At 48.1% G+C, this 9,649-nt stretch overlaps 1 protein-coding gene across 6 annotated transcripts in view; it reads right to left on the bottom strand.

The window, feature by feature from the left end:
* The window catches only part of HS3ST1 (heparan sulfate-glucosamine 3-sulfotransferase 1), a 63,160-nt gene extending 54,138 nt beyond the window's left edge, over nucleotides 1-9,022 (bottom strand). The window contains exon 1 of one of the 6 annotated variants that reach the window (XR_010942915.1): nucleotides 8,216-8,677. The gene's annotated coding sequence lies outside the window, so the exon portion shown is untranslated. The other 5 variants (XM_067735523.1, XM_067735522.1, XM_067735526.1 and 2 more) reach the window with 5 other exon arrangements.
* Between the last annotated feature and the right edge of the window lie 627 nt (nucleotides 9,023-9,649).

Here is a 9,649-nt window from a genome sequence, read left to right on the forward strand (position 1 = left end):
TTAAATGCACTCAGAGATCTGACTTGTCCACAATTCTTCTGCTTCTTTTAGCAAACAAGTAAGCTTGCCTTGGTTTAATCTGTTGCTAAGCTCATCAGAGAAAACAGCCCTTCATCAGAGAAAACAGCCCTTCCTGCTCTCCTTGGAACCCTGGCTAAGTCATTTCACCTCCAAATTACTGTATTCTCCCCTCTGTAACTGTCTACAGCTCTGGAACTTTCACCAAAGGCATTACCCGAACTGTCACTGCAAGAATAGAGATGCTTAATAAAATATAGGACTTCCGGTTAAATTTAAATTTCAGAAAAAAAAATCAATCATGTCTTAATATTGAGTATCTGGGATATACCTATACTAAAACAGTATATGCTATTTATCTGAAATTAAAATTTAACTGGGTGTCCTGTATTTTTATTTGTTAAATCGGGCAACTCTGCATAAGATGAATATAAGTTATCTTGAGCATTACACTAGGCATTTGATATGGGCAACCTCTTTTAATCCTCATTAGAATGTTGAAAAATCTGAGACCCAGAAAAACTGTCTTTTTCTCAGGGTGATACGATCAGTAAGGAGGGGAATCAGAAATGCCAACAGATATGACTTCAAAAGCCATGCTGTTTCCACCTCAAGAATAACTCCAAAATCTAATCCCAGAAATCTGTAATTGACACCTTTTCTGTCCTTCCTGTCCGGGACACTGGGAAAAACCTGGTTGAAGACGTAATTTACATCAAGTGCAAGTGAGTTTTCCAGAGACAGTGCCAGCCTGCTTTCACTCCATGCCACTTGAGTATGTATTTTTCTGAGCACAGCTAAAAGAGCATGCCTTTTCATTTCAGCTGCATCTGCAATCACCTTTCTCCCACTGTATTTTAACTGCTGATGCAGGACTCTGATTTACTCTCCTAAACTAAAGAGTGAAGACATTTACATAAAGCAACCCTATTGCAGGGTGTACCTAATCTGCAGAATTCTAGGGGAAATTCAACAAGACACAAAACACATCTCAGAAAGTGCTGAAATGGAAGTTCTTAACGAATCAAAGGAGACGTGAATGTTTGAAATCTAAATATATTTCTTCGCTTATAGAAAACTCAGTCCTCCAGGGATTTAACCAGTCTCCACCTTGAGCGATCTGCTCACTGCAGGCGGAGAAGCACAGCCCTGGATCCAGGGTCTGCTGCCTTCGTTCTGAGGATCTAAGAAAAGTCGCTTCACTCCTGGACCTTGGTTTCCTTAAATACAAAATGAAGATGCTAAGAGCTCCCTGTCTGCCTTGAAGGACTGCGTACAGAAGAAAAAGGAGACAGTGGGTATTAACGTACTAGATGGAAGTAAAGAGTTATCATTTTCACTCTTTTCTCTCTTTTTCCATTTTTTTCAGTCTTTTTAAATCATTTTCATTCTTTTCATGCCAGAGTGCTTTGGAGCTGCCAGGATCTAATCAGGGAAGGGTTTGTATTTAGCATGTCAGCTCTTCACCTGGGCTGACCGCACTAGGAATCCCTAAAACCTACAAATGAGATCGCACCTAGGGCTTGGGGCCATATTTTGATTATCTTGTATCATCATCGTTCTTTGGCTTTTCTCTGCAAGGCTTTCTCTTTCCCCCATGAAGCCTTTCCTAATTCCCCCAGGCAGAAAGGTTGCCTCTTGTTTCTTTTCTGAGCAACTACTTGGAACCAGACACACTGTTCTGGAAGCTGGTGGGAGAAACAAGCCTGTACCTCCAGATGCCTGCTCACACAGGGTACATATTCTGATGGGGGCGTGAGAGATAGTGAGCAAGTGAACCAATGAAGTAATGAGAGGACTCCAGATAAACATTATGGCTACAAAACCATGCTGTGGGAGCGAGTACTGCAATGAAAGAAATAAATAGGGTGATTGTAAAGAAGGTGTTCTCAAGGACAGGCTTACCTGATGACACAGGCAAAGGCTCAAACAGGATGCATTTCTCAGCTCATACGCAAAAAAAAAAAAAAATTGCTGATTTATCTGACTACCATACTAAACTGTCAGTTCCTCAAGAACAAGAACTATTTTCTTTAATTTTCTGCACAACTTCCCTGGCAACAACAGTCACTATCAATGGCTGGGCCGACTGGGGAGAGGGTGTACTAGAGTTTCAAAAATCATAAGTACATTTCACACTTAGAACAGATTTTTTAAATACTTTGTTTTCTTGACACAAAATGAAATTTGGTAATCACACAAAATGTCATGGCCAAGTAAAAAAAGCTTTAAAAAAATCTTCACTGATGATGGGGTCCAGGATTCAAATAGGTTGAGAAGCACAGACCTAAACTGTTCCTGACACATATCAGATGCTCCATTAAAAAGATGCTGAATGCCAGCATTCCGAATGTCAAAACTCAATAGTTATGATACCCTTTCCACCCTCCTTGCTCACTTTCGCCATCTACTCTTTTGCTATCACTTATTCATGTCTTCCATGCTGGTCTACAATTTCCTTGAGGACTGTCCCTTGATTGGTTTTGTCTGTTAGTGGATTCTAGCACCTAATCCAGCGCCTGGCACCTGCTAGACACTCAATGAATGGGCTCAATAGCTGATTTCATTAAAATTAAGATAACAGTCTGTTATTAGGGGTTTACCCACAATAGCCACTCCCAGAATATAATCCAGGGTCCAAATTCCCACACCCCAAAATCTTTTATTTCCAACAGTGAAAGCTGACTTTGGTTATGCTGAGTCAGAGACTGAACTTGGAGATTCCTGCCCCGCCTGCCGCAGGTTTTACCCCAGCACCCTGACACTTCCTCTGATTTATTTTTATTCTTAGCACATCTCGATCTAATCTAGGATAGATTGTCCTTACCCATCTTGCTTTTACCTGTCTCTTCCACTAGAAGACAAGTAGAAGGGCAAGGCTTTCCCCCTGTTTTATTCCCTACTGTGTCACCAATGAGAAGAACAACTCTTGGTACATGACTGGAACGCAATAAACATATGTTAAAGGGATAAATGCAATTGGTGTAACTGCTTACAGGACAAGGAAAAGGAATACCGCAAACACAAATTCTGTAGACATGAAATTTAACTCACTGGAGCACTGTCTACACTACACTCCCAACATATCCTTGCCTCAATACTCCCAAGAACTGATTTTACTTAGCCTCATATTCCAACCAATTTCTTTTCTATTCCCAGAACCCAGAGGCCGTAAATTGGAGGCCTGTGGGATATAGATGAGGAGGCCTACCTGTAGAATTGCTTTGAATTAGCGGCTGGTACTTAAAAGTCAGTAGATTCTACATAAAATTGTGAACTTGCAGCCTATCTTGGAAAAAAAAAAAAAAAAACACAGATGTGGCAAGACAGGGCCTGAGGTCCCAACTTGTGTGTTGGGTCAGAGCTGCAGCCCCCCACCCCCCTTACCCTGATTGTTCCCAGGCCTGTTTTGCTCAGGCTATTCCTTGCCTGGCTGCTGAAGGCATTTGAGTGAGCGACCCCTGCTGGAAAGTTACCAAAAAGCATGTAACATGAAAAAAAAAAAAGAAAGAAAGAAAAGAAAAGATGTCCCCTGGGATCTATTTCCGTTATGTTTATGCTATTTCTTGGAAGAATAATATATTCATTTTTCTAGAACTCTGGTGGTATCACATAACAACCGACAAACTATGGCCCAGTAAATATTATTCTAAAGGCCTGAAAAAGCTATGAGCTTAATTCCCTGTGGGTAGAGGAAGCTGAGAATGCTTCATGCCAGAGGCAGGCCTGAAGACAAACTGTGAACGGCTGTGCATCAGCTGGTTACAATTCTGGCTAAATCAAACAGAGAAAGAATTTACTTGAAGACTATGAGTTACCTCTAGGAATTAATGAGAAGCTGAAAAGTCAGGCTTGGAAATGAAAAGGAATGGAGGGAACCTGGCACCAGGGACCGTCAGGATAATGACATAGGAATGGCATCCCTGGGACATCCTGTGACATTGAGGCTGCTGCTGACAACACTTGATTCATGACCCACGGTCACAAATAAATGCTCAATTGTCCTTTTGTCCCTTAGTTAGTCCCTCGAGATTCCAAGTCTCAGGTGGGATCATCCAGCTGAGCCCCAGTTCAAGGCCCGGAGATGTGGACACAGAGGAAGAGCCCCACCCCACCATGGAAAGGTCCCTCCATGAGGGGAGGGTGGTACCCCCTGAATAAGAAGGGTGTTTGGTTGCTGGGAACCTTCCAAAATGCAGAAGTCCACTATGGATTAGGAGGAGATTTTAAGTGGTGATGGGAGAGGGAGGGCAACACAGGCAGTACAGAGGAATGGAATGAGGACAGACCTGAACTCCAATCTGGAATCCTCTGTACCCTCAGAAAATTAATTAACTTTTCTAATCAGCAGATTCCAAATCTTTAAAACAGAAATGATGCCATCTGCCTGTGTACAGCATGGGGTTGCTTGCGAAGATTCAGTTCAATCGTTCATTCACTCACTTCAAAAATACTTATCCAGGGCTTCCCTGGTGGCGCAGTGGTTGAGAGTCCGCCTGCCGATGCAGGGGACACGGGTTCACGCCCCGGTCTGGGAAGATCCCCCATGCCGCGGAGCGGCTGGGCCCGTGAGCCATGGCCGCTGAGCCCGTGCAGCCGGAGCCTCTGCTCCACAACGGGAGAGGCCACAACAGTGAGAGGCCCGCATACCGCAAAAAACAACAACAACAAAAAACTTATCCAGCATGCATTAGCCACTTAGCTAGGTCCTGAGGACAACTTTTGAACACCAAAATGCAATAGAGAGACACTTTATGTTGATGACAGAGGTAGACAAGGGAAACCCAGGTCATCTCCTGAAACTGATATACTCATCTGCAAGTTCCTCCTTTTTTGGTTAATCAATATAAGGGCCCTTCCTGAAACATATATTTCCTGAAGACATACAAAATGCATTAAGCTAAAAAAACCAAAAAACACTCAGAAATTTAACTCTGGTTCTACAAACAAGAAACTAATAGTTCTCAAAAGCCAGGAGCCCTGATGCTGGTGAATTTCAGGTGGCATAATCACAAGGAGATACTGGTCCATTATATGGAATCCTCTCCCTCATTTAAAGTTTAGCATATGTAATTCACACAGACATTCACAAACTATAATAAAATTTAGCATTAAAATAGACCAAATGAAATTGGCAGGAAAAGCATATTAAGTAACCTTGTACATTTTTCACCAGTGTTTGAGAACTGCCCAAATGCTCTTCACATACATTTCTCACTTTTAATCTTTCAGTCTCTATTTTGCAGAGGTAAAATCTGAGGCTCAGAGATTAAAAAATAATTTGCTTAGGGTCCTGGGGCAAGAAGCTGGCTCCAAATTCAGCTAGCACTCTTGCCATTCCCCACTGGAAAACGTTGGCCTTGCTAAGAAGCACTAGGTCATTAGTGAGGTTGAAGGAAGACACTTACATCAAAGTGATGGGGAAAAACCCAGATCTTTTCCAACACCAGCTGGAAAGTTACTGCATTTCCCACAGAGCAGTTAGAAAGTTGCTACTCCCCAAAGTTGCCTCTACTCCTTTACACAGGCCTTTACTCCTCCAAGACTGTCTCTCACACAAGGACCCTGGCTTAGAAGCATGCCCTGGAACCTGGATTCTCAGCTGTGACCCTGAATACAGGCTCAGTTCCATCAGGACATCACTACCTTTTACTGTCCCTCTCTCCAAACTGTCCTCAATAGAGAGAAAATGACTCTGTACTCCCTGTGGGTATGGGCCACCCTGGGTAGATGCCCTGTTCTGGGAAAGGCACTGTTTACCCACCAAGCAATTTTACATCAGCCAGTCCACCTCCCTAGCCCCTTTCTATTCGCCATCAAATTTTAGTTCAAGATAAGAAAAGCTTCCACTTTGTGTTTCCCTTCAAGGAGCACTCCAGACTTTTCCAGTAAGAGGATTTCTCCTTTTCACAACAAAAGTGCATCCCCAATTATATTGTGGAGTCCAAGGGTTCCTGAAAATCTACAAAGTGGAGGACTTGAAATTTCACACAAAGCACAACACAGCTGAGAACCATGGGTTTTTCCTGATGCCCTTTGCAAGTTCAAGGTAGCACTTTCTCACCAGTTTCCCAAGCAAAGAATTTCCCATCTTAAAGCTACGGTGCCCTGAACAGCCCGCAGCTTCAGCCTGGATCTCTAGCCGGGAAACACCGCTCAAGATGCCTCCATAAGGGATCTTCACTGGATGTTACCTCCGTAATTAACTGCTTCGACTTAAGAGTGCTTAGTCACGAAGTTGCTGATCCCAGTCAAACTCGGCTGAAAGAGTTAGAAAGGACCCACTGAAGCCCTGAAAAGCTCCTTGGGAAGCTGATCTTTCCCTGCCTAGCGCTGGAGAAACCTTATGTAACACAATGGTCCATTTCAATATTATTTGTGCAGTCCTATGGGAGGGAAAAAAGAAAAAAATCTAAGCACTGGAAACACAAAGAGTAACGCGGGATTTGTAGCAGAAGCGTCCATCTCCTGAGATTTCACTGGGTCACGCTTATTCGAATCGCACCCAATCGTTACTGAGAAAGCAAAAGGCAACAGTAATTCCGAACGCCAAAGGAGGGGCGTTGGGTTTTAGAAACCCATTTAGAAATGCAGAGAGGCAGAAGTTGGGTTATCTTCCCTTTCTTTTTTTTAAACATGAAATTCCTGAAATTAACACTTGAGTGGAAGTTGGTAATTACATTTCAACAAAATAAGGTAAGATTTTGAGGCAAGGCGAGAACGCCCGTGTAGGACCCAAAGGATCCTGCGTGTAAAAGGGCTGTGGCCACTAAAGTCGGTCAAGCACCTGCGCCCGGGCCCTAAGGAACTCTCCGGGGATCGGCTCCCGCAGCAAGCGGCGGGCGGAGCAGCCGAGCCGGTGGTGCCGGGGCTTCGAGAGCTCAGGCTGCAGAAGGAGAAGTGGGCGCACTCCATCCTCATCCCTTGGCTGCTCCCTGCTAGCAGGGGACCGCTTCGGGGAGCGCAGCGAGAAGGCAGTAGATTTGGAGTCGCCTCCCTAGAATCCCCTCAAAAGCATCTCTGTACAAGTAGTGGATAAAAATAGCCGGCGGACAACGCTGTGGGGAGGAGCGAGACTCGCGCAAGACAAGGAACGGATACAACTGGTCCTGCAAAGTGGAGGGCGGAGGAAGAGGGATAAAATCCCCTCCCGAGAGAGGGGCCCGGGAGTGCGAGGAAGCGTGGACTCCCGCCCGGCGGAGGGGATGAGACGGAAGACTCACTAAGCCGGCAAACGTCCGCGGAGCAGAGCACACCTTACACCCCGCGCCCTGCATCCCAGCTCTCGCCCCCGCTCGCTTCTCCATCCCATTTTTTTTGCCGGCTCAGGAAGCGGCCCTCCGGCTCCCGGCACAGGCAGGGGCCAGAAGGGTGAGCAGCGCGCAGTCGGCCGCCTGGCTCGGAGGGCGCACCTGGAGACACCAGGCTCCGTGAGTGTGCCCCTGGTTCTGAGCCGGGTTCTACGCGTTCCCACCGCAGGTTGGCGCCCCTCCTCCCCTCACCTTCATCTGCCGTCACCACCCAAGGTGCTCGAAATAGAAACAGATGCAGGGAAAAAAAAAAAAGAGTAGAAAGTAACACGAAAAATCAGAACCGTGCATAATTGGCATTAGGGGAAAAGGGTACTTACTGTCTGTCGCCTCGATCTCTCTCCTCCCGAGCATCCCCGCCCCTCGGGAAATGCCCCATCTCTGCTCCGCTCCAAAAGCAAACCAGACCAAGGTTTCCCCACCCTGGATGCTCCCTCAACAGACTGACTTTTTGCTGACTGTATCCGCGCCCCAAGTTCTCAGCCAGAGTGGTACCCGGGCTCCGCTGCGCTTTGAGCTCCTGCTATCCCTCACGGTCTGTCCTAGAGAGAAGCCTCGGGCAGGAGCGAACCTCCTGACTCTGCTAGGAGGTAAGGGAAAAAAAAGAATCCAATTCACCAAATCAGAAACCCGGATACCTGCCTGTAAAAACCAGTCCCTGAAGACTTGCACAGCTGAGGGACCAAGTCAGGAGGTTAGGAGGATGGGAAAACCTCTGGCCTCTCCTTCCTTTTTCCCCCAATGTACATTCCACTTGCTCCAGCCTCAACTCACCTTGGGCTCTGCTCTTGCCCTAAGTCCGGGCTGCCAGGTCAGGGCACCTCGACGGCCCCTCGTCTTGCCACTCCCCAGACTGACGGCCCTCGCCTCGCGCGCTCGTCACTCACCTGAGCCGCGCCACCTTCCAGCAGGTCTGGCGCCCGAAGTCGGCTCTCGGGCTTGGCCATGGGCAGCGCCGTGGAGCACCGGCGGCCGGCGGAGCGAGCCTCGAGACGACCTGGGCAGGCGGGTGAGGCACGGGCGCAGGCACCCACTGAGACCAGGCAGTGGCGGAGGTTCGTGGCTGCCCGCGAGCCGGGGACTTTGCAGGCGCGAGGCTAGGTTATCAGACCCGAGGAGGGGAGGGGCAGGAGGAGGGGCAGGAGAGGGAGGAGGGGACGGAGGAGGCGGGCACTGAGGGAGAGCGCGTTGGGCAGAGGAGGATCGCGAGCGCCCACTGCTGCCCGGCCCGCGCCGGTGCTGCCCCGAGTCGGGTCCGCTCGGTGACCGGCTAGCTACTTAGCGCTCGCGGCGGCGGGGCTGGGCTGAGGACTCCCGCCGATAGCTATTGAAAGAGTCAGTCCCGCCCACCTGACACGGCAGTTCCTCGGGTTTTAGTCCCGGGAGGCTGGGGGGTGGGGATGGGGGCTTGGGGAGGGGACCAGCGCTACCGGGAGGATGGGGTCTGTTGTGGGTTGGGTGACTCTGCCGTCGCTGCAAACCTGGGAAGTCCTGTCTACTCCGTCACTCTTGCTAGGTAAAGGTAGGTCCGAACCCCGAGCCCATCTCTTCCTCCACTTTCCAGCCTTGCAAGGTCCCCGATACCTGCACTCCTCCCACGTGCGTCAGCACGGCCGGTTTCCTTCCCGGCAGGTGCCCTCTTTAGGCGTCGGTGCTCCCCGCGCCGCCCAGGAAGTAGGGTGAGCCATCCTCACACACCGCAGCCCAACCGGGACGCCAGTGGCTGGGCACCCCGGGCCGGGATCAGCGCGAGCAGCCGGCTCCCAAGCGCTCCGTGTCGCCATGAACACGCCCTCCAGCTTCGGTTTCGCGTCCGCGAGCCGATGCCGGTTCACCAGGGGAGCGCAGAGCGTTCAGCTCTGCCTTTGCTAGTGCACCAGGATTGCAAATGTCAGCTCTGAAATTAAGCAGGTCTCCCTGCCCCCTACCCCGCGTTCCTGTGGCTGGGAAGTTTTGTGTGAGAACTAGACCGGCCTTCAGTTCAATTTCAGATTTAAGGTTTCCAGGGGCCTGGAGTTGGAATCTCCTTGGGGAAGCTGGGCTTCCTGCCTAGCCGAGCCAAAGCAAGTCGCCCTCAAAGGCAGATCAGCAAACACGTAAAAAAAAAAAAAAAGAAAGAAAAAGAAAAAGAGAAAAAAGAAGGAAGGAAACAAAGAAAAATGCCAGGTGAGCGTCAAAGTAATTTATTTTATATGAAATTTCAGCAGCTCTTCCATATCTTAAATATTGGAAGATAAATACTTGGAAGAATTCGAATTTGTCCTTTAAGTTTAAAAAAATCTTTCATTAACTTTGCTTAGATTAAAAATACTCTCCCATCT

The sequence above is a fragment of the Pseudorca crassidens genome, chromosome 4 (assembly GCF_039906515.1).
Source record: "Pseudorca crassidens isolate mPseCra1 chromosome 4, mPseCra1.hap1, whole genome shotgun sequence".
Lineage (NCBI taxonomy): Eukaryota > Metazoa > Chordata > Mammalia > Artiodactyla > Delphinidae > Pseudorca > Pseudorca crassidens.